The 13,910-nt window shown below is 48.0% G+C and overlaps 1 long non-coding RNA gene and 2 other non-coding genes across 3 annotated transcripts in view; 2 read left to right on the top strand and 1 right to left on the bottom strand.

The window, feature by feature from the left end:
* The window catches only part of LOC119963879, an 86,312-nt gene extending 82,210 nt beyond the window's left edge, over positions 1 to 4,102 (top strand). Inside the window, exon 3 of the long non-coding RNA XR_005460190.1 lies at positions 4,001 to 4,102. This is a non-coding gene — a long non-coding RNA (uncharacterized LOC119963879). The remainder of the gene's footprint in view (positions 1 to 4,000) is intronic.
* On the top strand, positions 117 to 223 carry LOC119964005. Its single transcript, XR_005460247.1, has one exon. It is a non-coding gene; the product is annotated as a U6 spliceosomal RNA (small nuclear RNA).
* An 8,791-nt stretch (positions 4,103 to 12,893) lies between the features above and the next one.
* LOC119963996 lies at positions 12,894 to 13,000 on the bottom strand. Its single transcript, XR_005460238.1, has one exon. It is a non-coding gene; the product is annotated as a U6 spliceosomal RNA (small nuclear RNA).
* Positions 13,001 to 13,910: the final 910 nt, after the last annotated feature.

The raw sequence follows: 13,910 nt of genomic DNA, 5'->3' as shown, positions 1-13,910 counted from the left end.
GCACATCCCTGCGCCGGTTCACAGTAGGCACAGTACTGACCATAATGAACCAGCCCATGTTTGCATATTTGTTAAAAGACCCATATGACTGGAGAAGATTAAGTATGCCATCTGAAGTGCTTGCTTCGGCAGCACATATACTGAAATTGGAAAGGTACCGAGAAGATTAGCATGGCCCCTGCGCAAGTATGCCATCCGAGGGTCGGAGGAAGGCTTCCTAAACGCATTGGATAGTCCGTCGGCCTGTTCCAGAACCTGTTCGAGGCCAGCAACAATGAATAGATAGGGAAACGGGAAAGTTAGAAAGAAAAGGGTGAGGAAAAAAAAAAGAGAGACATGGGGGAACCATCGGAACGCGCAACCTGGGGGGAGGGGGGGGGGGATGATGAGAAAGGGCTGGAGAGACCTAAAAGGGACAACGCGGGATGGGGGGCGGGCAAACCGCACCCCCTTTCCCCCTCTCCCAGCCACAGGGGAAGCACGGCCAAAGCTGAGAGGAAGAAAAGAAAGGGGGGAAGGGGAGCGGAATGGGGGGGAACCCCCCCCCCGGCCAACCCTAACCCTAACCCTAACCCTGACCCTAACCCTAATATCCCCCCCCCCCCCCCCGACCAACCAATGGTTAGGGTTGGCCAGGGGGTGCTCCGGTTTCCTCCCACAGTCCAATAACCAATGGGACACACACAAGAGGGGTGGGTGGGGGGGGGCAGGGAGGGGCAGGCTAAGGGGGGGTGGGAGGGCAGGAGGGACCACACGCCGAGCCAGATAGCGGCAAACTGTAAATAGGAGAACATGAGGGAAGGAAAAGACAAACCTTTCTGCATTGTATAATGAATGAACACGGCCAGCAATGTACATAATTGTTTAGAATTTTTTGAAAATGCCAATAAAAAATGTTTTTAAAGGCCCATGTGACTGTTGATGAAAATGAATTGGAGAAGGATGAGGAGGGTAACAGAACCTCAAAGAAGTTACAAGACTCTGACATGAGTTTGACCGAATGCTTCATATTTTATTTGATTTTTTAAATGACTATTTTCTCAGCAGTGCTGCTTATGTGGATACTACAGCAGCACGGTGGCACACTGGTTAGCACTGTTGCCTCACAGTTCCAGGGACATGGGTTAAATTCCGGCATTGGGTGGCTGTGTGGACTTTGCGCTTTCTCCCCATGTCTGCCTGGGTTTCCTCCGGGTGCTCCGGTTTACTCCCACAGTCCAAAGATGTGCAGGTTAAGCGGCTTGGCCATGCTAAATTGTCCCTTAGTGTTCAAAAGGTTAGGTGGGGTTATTGGGTTACGGGGATAGAGTAGAGACGTGTGCTTGGATGGGGGTGCTCTTTCCAAGAGCTGGTGCAGATTCAATGGGCTGAATGGCCTCCTTCTGCACTGTAAATTCAACGATTCCACAATTCTATGATATATTCTATGGGTTACAGAGGAAAATAAGCACTCTAAACATTAAGTGAACAACATATTTCTCTTTATAGAATATGTGATGCGCTTTAAATATGGGACTGGATTCTACCACTTCCCCAGCCTCGTTTGTTTCAGTGACGCACGGTTCTCCAAATGGAGAAATAATATTTACCATTCATGGAGGCCATTCACCAATCTGTTCCAAGACCTGTTTGTAGCCAGCAGCCAATAAGCCAGGGGGAGGGGGGATCCACAGAAGATCCACAGGCACGAATGGAAAGAGAGGGGGTGGAGGGTAAGGAGGGAGGGGGGTGTAGTGGGGTTGCGGGCGGGGGGGGGGGGGGGGGGGGGGGTGAGAAGGAGGGAGAGAACAAAGAGCTAACCAGTCAGAACCACACGAGCAACTTACACAAAGCATCAAACCGCTTCCAGGTTTGATGAACTAACGAATAAAGATGACACACCAGATAGCAAGTAGGGAAGGAGATTCTGGGAGAAAGGTGTATCAGGAGGCAAAATCAAAGCTAAACACTTGTAAAAATTCTGAATGGTAATGGATGTATATGGTTTTTGTGTATGTTCACTTTCATCTTTGTTTTGTATTTAAATAAAACCCTAACAAAAACATTTTTATAAAAAGCACAAAAAAGACAAACATCAAATACCATTAATGCATTGTCCATTTCTCCAGTAACTATTCAATTTAAAACATCCACCCTAAATGTTTAGAGCATGGAAACAAAGGTAGACCATGCCGCTCCTGAGTAGTTCTGTTATTTAGTTAAATCATGACTGATCCACAAGCTGCCTTTGACCTGTACCCTTGAAATCCTTCGTACTGCACTCCAGGAAGCTTTGAGGGTCAATATATATTGTGTACATCATGCATTAGCTATCAACAGATATCTTCCAGGTGATTCGGAGGACTGAATTTACTGGGGATGGTGCTGGTTCTAGCAGCAAAGCTGGAGAGCTGGGGAAACCCCTTGTTGGCCATATGAGAAAGCCCCAAACCAATTTGATGTCCATCAGGTTACTAACTGGTTGCCTTTGAGTCTCTGGTCTGTTTAAGAGCAGAGATCCTGCCTCTAAGAACTTCTGGCCAATTGAAGGGAGCAGTGGCCGCTGCTGGTACTGCAACCAGTCAGAAACATTGAACGCTGCCCTGGAGTGGAGGTGAATGGGATTGGGCATGGCAGGGAGGATCAAGTAGGTGCAGGTGAGGGGGGAGTTCATTGAGGGCAGCACTGTGGCATAGTAGTTAGCACAGTTGCTTCACAGCTCCAGGGTCCCAGGTTCGATTCCCGGCTTGGGTCATTGTCTGTGCGGAGTCTGCATATCCTCCCCGTGTGTGTGTGGGTTTCCTCCGGGTGCTCCGGTTTCCTCCCACAGTCCAAAGATGTGCAGGTTGGGTGGATTGGCCATTCTAAATTGCCCTTAGTGTCCAAAAAGATTGGGTTGGGTTACGGGGATAAAGAGGATTGGGTGGAGGCGGTCGCTAAGGTGGGGTGCTCTTTCCAAGGGCCGGTGCAGACTCAATGGGCTGAATGGCCTCCTTCTGCACTGTAAATTCTATGATTCTGTAGGACCGTAGAAGTGTTTTTGCCGGGGCGGGTTTTACCGTTGGGCATCCCACCATGGGCCATAGGTGTCCAATCAGGAGTTGGCCCCCTGACAATCATGCAGGGAGGCTATCAGCCTTTGTAGGGTGGTATTCGCAGTGGGCAGGCAAGATACCAGCGGTACGGGAAGAGGTCCATTAGCCACTTAGACCCACAATTGGCCCCTTGGAGGAAAGATGGTCCTCAACCTTCCCAATCACTGAATGAGTTTGGAAGGTGGTGGGAATTCTACCCACACCCAAACTGCCCTCTGATTCTATGGCCACCTTCCTCATCCACGTTGCAACCCACTTCTGGTGGGACCATAAGGAAAGTAATTTGAAGAAGTTAACTCAGAAGGGTTGAATGCAAATATTAACCTGGGTAGATTGTGTCTTTGTGTTTTTGTTTGATTATCCTTGTGAGAAAGAGGACATTTTTGACTTTTCCCCTTTTATGAAAATGAAATGAAAATCGCTTATTGTCACGAGTAGACTTCAAATGAAGTTACTGTGAAAAGCCCCTAGTCGCCACATTCCGGCGCCTGTTCGGGGAGGCTATTACGGGAATCGAACCGTGCTGCTGGCTTGCTTTGGTCTGCTTTCAAAGCCAGCGATTAGCCCTGTGAGCTAAACAGCCCCTCGTTTAATCGTTTCAATGGTGATATTGGCAGATTCAATAGTTTGGAAAAGAATCTAGGAGGGGAATTTCTAAACGATCTAATTGCAAGGTTCTTTCAGATTTGGTTATAATCCTTGTTCGGTATTTCTTGAGTTTGCCCCAGAGCTGACCAACCAAAATGATAGACCATTACACATAAAAGTTTAATGCGTGTGAAAAGAAATAATAGGAGTAGGTCATAAATGATAAATCCCTGGAAAGTAAATAATGCATGTGTGCTGCTGGATTTTAGATTGTAAGAGATTCATTTGCTTACAACAAATACTTTCATTCATTTACTTATGCTTGTCTTGTATCACAGGACTCCGGGTAGGATTTTCAGTCGGCAACTCCGGAATTGAGAACCGTGATTGAAAATGAAAAATGAATGAAAATCGCTTATTGTCACGAGTAGGCTTCAATGAAGTTACTGTGAAAAGCCCCTAGTCACCACATTCCGGCGCCTGTCCGGGGAGGAGGGTACGGGAATCGAACCGTGCTGCTGGCCTGCTTGGTCTGCTTTAAAAGCCAGCGATTTAGCTGAATGAGCTAAACCAGCCATGCTCCAGTGCCTAGGGGTTGGTTTAGCACAGGGCTAAATCACTGGCTTTTAAAGCAGACCAAGGCAGGCCAGCAGCACGGTTCAATTCCCACACCAGCCTCCCCGAACAGGCGCCGGAATGTGGCGACTAGGGGCTTTCCACAGTAACTTCATTTGAAGCCTACTTGTGGCAATAAGCGGTTTACATTCAGATAGTGCCATGAATACGTTCTACGCTGGCATGGCCATTGTATAGTAAAGGCCATTGGCATATAATTAACGGGCCCGACCCATTTTCTGGTCCTCCAGCGATATCTGCCTCCGGCGATAATATGGAAAGATGTGCCATTTGAAACATGGAAGTCTGGCAATACCTGATTTAAGAAACATGAGAGAATGTAGGGCAAAATTCCACGAAGGGTTAACAGCAGCTGCAAAGAGCAGGTTATAAAATGCAGATTCCTTTTTCCAAACAGGCTTAGCAAACACACAGGATTTTTGTATGAAGCTAAAAACAATGGCTCACACCTTCATTGAAATTAACCATCTTAACCATAATGCATCTGGAAACGCATGGATGAGGGTTTCAGCTGAGTTAGGTGATAAATGTAAACCTTTCAAGTTATAACCAAGTGGATTTTTAGCATTACGCTAAAAGCAATGATTCACACCTTCATTGAAGTAAAATCAGCAGATAGAAAAGAATGACTAGGGGGGCAAATATATAGGTGTGAAATTCTGCCAACACCAGGTAAATTAAAGAAAACTGGAGATAACCTATCTACAAGAACACAAATGAGACCCAGATCAAAGTCAAAATTATGAACTGGGGACACAATTCAATAATAAAACTATAGAAATGAAAGGAATTAAAAGTAACACCCCTGTGAAATCAAAGCATTTTGAACATCACAAAGGAAACAATGTAATCCAAGATCTATGAGCTGAGGTCATGTCAAAATGAATACTTAGTTGTGTGGGAAAAATTCAGATTAAAGGTACCTTTTACAATCCCAGTGAAATAAAAGTTACTTTACAATAAAGTCATAAAAACTTAATAACTGTCAGGAAAATATGTAAACCCTGAGAAAGGGGACAGGAGATTAGGAAGTCCAGGACGGAACCAGAGAAGCAAGCAGAGCCTGCTTACAGTCAGATTGGTCATGGGAAAGGGACAGAGCCAAGTAGCCGAGCTAAAACAGCTACTGCATCTAAGAAAGACCAGAATTTAAAGAGAAGGCAGAATCAGCTCAGTGTCTGCTCAGAGACAGCCAGCAGAGTCAACTCTCACAGCTCGGTACATGGGAAAGATAGGACATAGCAACCGAGCTAACCAGCGAATACATCCAAAGAAGACTAGACTTTAAAGAAGATTGATTGTCAAGGTGGGCCTGAAGGTCCCTTCAACCAACCAGCAGGATCCAGAAGCAAGATCTTATTACCTTTCTGTAAAGATAGTGATTGCAGATTTTAAAAGAAAAAATATAATAATAAACTAACTTAAAAGTTTTAACCAGAAACAGTGGTTATTCCTAAGTCTACACTACTTACTTAGCAATGCGGGACCCGGGATCTATGCTACTAAGTGGTAAGTAGATTAACTCTTCTGTGAAGGTATGGGTTATGCCGGGGAATAACTTGAAAACATAGTTTGAACTGAACAGCACCCACCGAAGTCTGCATAGGAGTCGGGGAGTGAGAATCCCTGTTCACCATTTAGAATGTCAGCCCTTTTTGGTATAGGGGGACTTCTAAGAATAGTGGTAAGTTTTCAACAACACAGGCCAAGTACCAATATGGTACATGGTTGACATGTGGTGTATAGAATCGGAAAATATGAACCGTGGCTGATGAGGGTGAGAGAGAACATAAGCCATGGTCCCAAAGATGCAGCCGTGGGCCACCAGTCTTGCCGCATATGCGGAGGCCACAGACTAACGTGGAAACCTGCAACAACGATGCCAATGCAGCCACCAAGAGTGTAACCGAGCAGTGCATTGGCATACTCAAGGTTCGTTTCAGGTCAGTAGACTGCTCTGGTGTGGCACTCCATTACAGCCCAGCAGAGGATAGCACATCGTGGTGGCCTACTGCAACCTCCACGACATCATGCAGCAGAGGGGTGACATGCTGGAGGAGGAGGAACAACACCAGGCCTCCTCGTTCATCGAGGAGGATTCAAAGAAGGGCCAGGATGGGCAGGGTATGGAGCCCAGGCAGCCATGAGATGCTGCATGTGTGGACCAGGGCCAGAGCACATGGACAGTCTAATCATTGCCAGGTTCATCGACTAAGGCTCCCGCCCGGCGTCTACTTAAACGCGTGGACCAGGGCCAGAGCACATGGACAGTCTAATCACTGCCAGGTTCATCGACTAAGGCTCCCGTCTGGCGTCTACTTAAACGTGTGGACCAGGGCCAGAGCACATGGACAGTCTAATCATTGCCAGGTTCATCAACTAAGGCTCCCGCCCGGCGTCTACTTAAACGCCATCCCCACCCCCGCCAACACCCACCCCACCGGGCAAGTCACCCCCTTCCCCGTATACTCTCCTTGCACCCCTGCCCCTCACCCCGACACCCCAATCTGTGATTCCTACCTGCCTCATGGAGAAGTTCGGGCTGTATCAGCGGGTCTGGTCCATGGGATGGAGGATGATGATGATCCGCTCCGCGATGCGCTCTGCTGCTCCACATCGTTTGATGAGGTCTGATTCCTACCCTTGCTCCCTCTTTCCACCATTTGCCCGGGTGATCCTGACATGTGTGCTGGTCATTCCATCTATGGTCCCTGTGGTGGCGGAGGTGGGGACGGGGTCCAGGGTGGGGGGGGGAGGGGAGGGGAACGGGGTTGGGTATTGGGGTGACGTGCGGTAGTGGGTCACTCACAGGGTAGGCCCCACCATCTGGCCCGTCCCCTGCCGCGCCCGGTGTTGACACATGGGGTGGCTCCCGAGTGCCCTGGGGGCCCATCTCCAACCACCAGGCCCCCATCGCGGACGGCACCCATACTGTGTTGGTCTGGGTGGTACGTATGGTCCACACCACCTCCTGCTGGCGTTTGGAATCCTCCAAATGCACCTGCAGGCACCTGCAGACATGGTTGGTTGCTGACATCTCCGCCTCTGCACCTTGATATCTAGCATTGATGGGACCACCCCTTCCAGAAGGGTCGTGTGCTTTTTGGTGCCGCCTTTTTGGCCTCGATCTTTTGGCGCCGTGTTTTTGGCGCTATTTGTTATGGCGCTCATTTTCTTGGCCCACCACGGTTTGGCGCCAAAATTAAAATTTAAGCATGCAAATAAATGGAAACTAGGATTTAAGATGAATTAGCTTGTGATACCAATCAATTATCCCTAACAACAGCGGGATTCTCCGTTTCATAGAATGTTGATAGTCTGCTAGGGTCCTGGAATGAAATTAAACTAGATAAAAAACGAACCCTTTATTCTGGATAAAAAAACAAAACCTTTATTCTGGATAAAAATACGAAACCTTTATTCTTGATAAAAATACTAAACCTTTATTCTGGCATAAAATATTTATGTAAAAGATATAATTAAAACTCAGTAATTTAATGTATTTCGTAATTGTGGGCTATACCACGCAAATATTCTAATGGTTCTCTCTCATCAAACTGGCGCACAATATTCAAAATGCGCTCGTCAGCTCTCACATACTTAAGAAGTTTTTGTTTTGGAGCATGGCCAGCAACCAATTGTTCATATTATGCATCTCGGTTGTTTTGAATTTTTCTCAGTCCATCAATGAATTTCCATATAATTGAGTGGTGAGCTCCTAATTCCGCCTATACCTTTCTATGTGCTGCTTCTGCGTGATTGTTAGTTCGGTCCTCTCCGTTGATTGTGCGATTGTACTTGTTCCACATCTCTGAAGGAAAAAGAGGGGGCCGCCTGCCGTTGCCTCTTCTCATTGGTCGTCCTACGTAATTATCTTCAAACCAGTTAAGCAGCGATTGACGTTCTACCGGCAAGTCTTCGGACAGGGTATCTATGTAGTTATCCAAGTGAGGAACAGGCACGAAACATAAGGCTTTGATCATTTTAGCTCTTAAAGCAAATTCGGAATCACTGTTATATAAAACCTGGCACCCAATCTGTTTAAGGTGCTTGTACACATGATGAGCGAAATGGAAGAAACATCCTTGTATCCTTACTCCTGGAAAACATTCTTCCATTGCAGAAATAGCTGCCTGTTCAAAGTCACAAGAAATTCTTCCCGGATTTAATCCTGGGATTGCGTCATGAACCATCTGAAACATGCGTACATATGTTGCACGCCTTTTATTTGGTAATAAGGCATATAAAACTGGATGAACTCCTCCATGCCTTCTTCCCATAATTACATAAACCTGTGTAAATAACGGAGGAGATAATTTAAAGGTCCCATCAACATACCACACTTCAGAATCTAATAGAAACACAGTCCAGCTCTGTCTCCCAAAAATTAAAATTCTATCATCTTCATGACCACTGTCTGCTATTAAAAAGTTCTCACGTTCACCATTGTTCTTCATATAATGTTTGTAATCATCGGGGATCACTAATTCACGAACATGAACAGGATTTGGAGGAACGAGGTTCATTTGATTTCTTCTTCTCCTTACAATTTGCTTCATTGCGTCTGCAGTTGGAAGTATTCCTTGAGCGGCTTGAGAAATATTTTCTGTACAAGAACTTAAAATTGCCGATGGTTGATCTTGACTCTCTCCAGCCCGGCGCTTTACACTTGTTTTAATTGCAGCTACTTCCACGCTTGCTGCTGAAGCACCATGAGAATACTCGTTTATTTCCTTTATCACTTCATTGTTTTTAGTGTGTATACGAGCTTTGCACTCGTTCTTGTTTTCACATCTCCAAAACTTCATCAAAGTGTCCTTCTTGCTATGCTTGTCGAACACATATAGATATACATTGTGAGAAAATTTTACAGTAAAATTCTAAGACTATGTTGCGCTACAGAACTAGGTGGAATTCTGGTGGAACTAGGTACAGAACTACATTTAAAATGTTGGTTTTAAAAGTGGTTATTAAGTAGGTAATTAAAATTCGGCGGCAAATCGTTGAATGCCAAAACAATCGGCGCCAAACCAATTCAGCGCCAAAAAAACGGCGCTAAAAGATCGGCACCAAAATGGCGGGGCCAAATGGTACCATTCCCTTCCAGAAGCCTGAAACCCTGGATGGCAGCTACTCCGTGGTGATGGGCCTCCCTCTGACCATCCACCCTCTCAGGGATTCCTGCCTCTATCTGATGTACCACTGCACGTGTGTGGCACACCCGATAGTGCCCCAGGAGTTTTTTCCCTAACGTCCAACTGTGGTGAGTGTCTCTGGGATGGCGGAGGGTGTCAGCGACGGCAGTGCCGAGAAGCCGGTGTTGTCCCCAAACGTGTGCTCCGGGTGTCGCGGGGTTGTGGCTGAGGGCGCGGGTCACCAGCTGGACCTGCTTCATCGCCGAATGAGTCGCAGGGTTGCAGCTGGGAGACCCCAGATGGACCTGCCCTATCACCAGGTGACCCTGCAAGACATAAGACAAGACTAATGGTTGGATCACGGGTGGGGGTGGTGGGGGATTGCAAGCGTGCCATAGGGACATTGCTATTCACTGCGGGATCAATTGGCCGATTGCCTTGGCGACTACCCGCCCTCCGACCTCACGGAACAAGTCCAACACCCTCTGCTCTGTGATAGTGAAAGCTTCGGGTCCAGTGGGCCTCTCCGGTCTTTTCTCTCTCCCATGGTTGTCGGCAACCTTCTCCTGGGGGGATGGATAATTCATAGTGAAACAATCAGACATGGGCAGCACAGGGGTCTGTGACGGCCTGTGTCTGTGGGGCACCCTGCCATGGCGGGCGGTATGGGTGTTGGCATGTGGTGCAGGATGGTGTGCATGCAGATTGCCAATGGATTGGGGTTTGATTGTCCTCTGGATGGGGTGCTTCGTCTGTGTGGAACAGGGGTTGGTGCCAGGGACATAGTGGTGGAGGTGGTAAACCTAGCTTGTCTGGGGTTGTTGCTCACCCTCACCCAGTATTGCCTATCGGTCTTCCTGTTGGGAACCGTATGGGGTGGGGGGGTGAGGGGGGGGGGGGTGAGGAGGGGGGGGGGGGGAATGTGGGGGTCTTCACACTAGGGGCACGGTGGTGGTGGTGATTCACCCTTACTGCCGTGAGGAGGTTGTGCGGCCTCCTTCCGCACTGCGGGCCGGCCCTGGCGGTGGGACCACGGATCTTACGGCCTCTGCCACCTGCGCCCAGGCCCAGTTGGTGTCGGTGGGTTTCCACCCCGGGCAACAGGGATTCGCGTCTCCCCTCCACGACAATAGTGTCTCCAGCTCAGCATCAGCAAACCTCAGTGCCACTTATCGGGATGGCATCTTCTTGGCTGGGATGAGAGTGCGTGGAGAGTGGAGTGCTTATGTATGGCTGCAGCTTGTCAGGCTCTCGAGTGCCAATCCCGAACTGCAGCGAATCACACCCGATCACACACTTGTTGGAATTGCATTCAGTCTACGTAGTGCCTGTGCCCGGCCATTAGAATGTTGTGAATCACTCCGGGACCGGGGCCGCATTCAGGGCTGTCGAGCTCACGCAATTCAGTCCCGGGGTCAGCACTCAGCCTCTGAAATGGAGAATCCAGACCCCCATCTTTGACAGTGTACTTTCAGTAACCTGAAAATTGGTTTGCAATTTGTACTAACAATTTAAGGATCGCGGGCAGATAACAAAAGTAGCCGGTAACCATACACGCTAATCTGCCCAGTGCCTGAACAGATATACAAGATGTCATTAGGACTGGAAATAACTGCTCAAACACTGCCTTAGCTGTGAGGCAATAAAAAGGAATTTGATAAAACCAATTGTCTTGGACATTTCTTCTTTCAAGTATTTTCCAAACCCCATTTAGAAATGACCATTGAATCCGTTTCCATCATCCTGTCAGGCAGTGCGTGCCAGATCATAACAACTTGCTGTGTGTAAAGTATCATTGTAGATGATAGGGCGGCACGTGACACAGTGGTTAGCACTGCTGTCTACGGCTCTGAAGACCCGGGTTCGATTCCTGGCCTTGGGTCACTGTCTGTGTGGAGTTTGCACATTCTCCCCATGCAGGGTAGGTGGATTGGCCATGCCAAATTGCTCCTTAATTGGGAAAAAAAAAAAATTGGGTACGCTAAATTTTTTTATTTTTAAAAAATTAATTGTAGATGAAGTGATGTGCTGTGTTAGCAGTGTGGTGATGTGGATTTAGTCAGCTGGTGTGTGGATTCAGAATAGGCATAGATATATAAAGCAAACAATTCCTGGACGCGATTCACCGATTGTGAGACTAAGTGTCCACGCTGTTGTGATCGCCGTCACGTTTCACGACGGCGCGAAACGGGCGTGGGGACTACCGATACCGCCCCCACACAGGACCAGCACTGTGCTGGAGTGGTTCACGCCGCTCCAGCTCCCTTCCTGGCGCCAAATGGGTGCCGCGCCAACCCGTGTATGTGCGGGGGACTTCTTCAGCGCACCGGCCCCGACGCATCATGGCGTGGGGGTTCAGGGGCCGGCCGCGCAACAGAGTAGGCCCGGGGGCGGAGAGGCCAGCCCGCCGATCGGTGTGCCCCAATCGCAGGCCAGACCCCATTGGAGGCCCCCCCCCAGGGACGGAGCCCCCCTCCCCTCCCCACAGGCCATCCCCCGACCCTTCACGCAAAGTTCTCGCCGGCAGTGACCAGGTGTGGACGGCGCCAGCACGACTCTGCTTTTTCCGCATGGCTGCTCGGCCCAATCGGGCCGGAGAATCGGCGGCCCCGCCACGTACAGCGGTCCGGCGCCGGCGTCGGGGCGGCGTGGCGCTGTTGCGGTGATTCTCCGTTCCGGCGCGGGGCTCGGAGAATCGCGCCCCCTGTTTTTAAGCTCAGGAAATGAATACAGAAGGCCCTTGGTCGAAAGCTGTGGCTCCATCAATGCTTTCATATCATCTAACAGTAGATTTGTGACTTTAGTTGAATTTGTGTAGGCTTGTGTACCCAGCAAAAAACCCAAAATTACACTTTTATGCTTCCAGCGACCAGTTACCTGGATGCTGTGAAATAGTTTGACATTTAAAATTGATAATCAGATAATTGGTTCAAGAAACCCCCTCACCCCGATCTATATTTTCCCCATTATCTTAAACATATATCCTCGGGTGCCAGTGGAAACAATTATTTACAACATCAAAATCCCTCCTCATTTTAAACACTATTAAATCTCTGCCGTGAGTGTAACATCTAGTCTCACCCTGTGGTCCCTCATCCCTGCTATCGTTGTGGGAAATTTCTTCTGCACCCTCCTTGAGGCCTTGTCACTAGCTGAGGCTTAACAAGCAATTTTGGAAGGTTTATTATAATAAACAAATCATTATTTCAGCAGCAGTTCTGAGTTTCATTAATTTTAATCCGAAGGAAAGGAATTTTTAATGACATGTGAATTTTGCCACGATGACTCATCTCCAGTATTGAGTTTGACATTTTCAGCAAGCATTGGATAGTTCAGTTTTTAATGAGATTCCCACAACAATGTGGTTTGCCGGACATAGAGACATTCAGCAAGAAAAGGCCCTTCGGCCCATCGAGTCTGCGCCAGTCAAAAACAACCACCTAACTATTCTTTGTAGACTAAAAATATGGAACGCTTCACGAATTTGCGTGTCATCCTTGCGCAGGGGCCATGCTAATCTTCTCTGTATCGTTCCAATTTTAGTATATGTGCTGCCGAAGCGAGCACCCACCTAACTATTCTAATCCCATTTCCTAGCACTAGGTTCACAAGAGTCATAGAGACATGCAGCACAGAAAAATGTGCACTAAAGATGCAATGCAAGATATTCATTTCATTAACAGTTTTAACGAACCAAACTGATTGGTTTTACATGGTCAAACCCCGTTTAGTGTTGTAATTCTGAATATTGGGAAAACCTGAGTTACGCATTGACTGAAGCTGTGAGGACGAGGTGGATTGGCCATTCTAAAATTGCCCCTTAGTTTCCATAGGTTAGGTCTGTTTGCGGGGATAGGGCAGGGGAATGGGCCGAGGTAGGGTGCTCTTTCAGAGGACTGGCACAGACTCATTGGGCTGAATGGCCTCCTTCTGCACTGTAAGGATTAGCACAAAGAACAAAGAACAAATGACAATACAGCACAGGAACATGCCCTTAGGCCCTCGAAGCCTGTACCAGACATTATATCAATCTTTGCCAAAATCCTCAGCACTTCCTTGTGTCGTATCCCTCTATACCAATCCTATCCATGTATGTTTGTCAAGATGCCTTTTGAACAGCGTTAATGTATCTGCTTCCACAACCTCCCCTGGCAACACGTTCCAGGCACTCACCACCCTCTGTGTAAAAGATCTGCCTCGCACATCTCCTCTAAATTTTGCCCCAAGGACCTAAAACCTTTTCCCCCCTAGTGACTGACCCCTCCATCCTGGGTAAGAGTGCTTGCCCATTCACTCTATCCATGCCCCTCGTAATCTTGTAGACCTCTATCTGGTCAGCCCTCAGCCTCCGTCTTTCTAATGAAAGCAGTCCGAGCTATCCAGCCTCTCCGCATAGCAGGACCAAGCAACATCCTGGTAAACCTCTTCTGCGCCCTCTCCAGAGCCTCCACATCTTTCTGGTAGAGTGGCGAGGCAT

The sequence above is a fragment of the Scyliorhinus canicula genome, chromosome 3 (genome assembly GCF_902713615.1).
Source record: "Scyliorhinus canicula chromosome 3, sScyCan1.1, whole genome shotgun sequence".
In the NCBI taxonomy this organism is placed as follows: domain Eukaryota; kingdom Metazoa; phylum Chordata; class Chondrichthyes; order Carcharhiniformes; family Scyliorhinidae; genus Scyliorhinus; species Scyliorhinus canicula.
The sequence above is the reverse complement of the archived record's forward strand: the minus strand, read 5'-3'. Positions and strand labels throughout refer to the sequence as shown.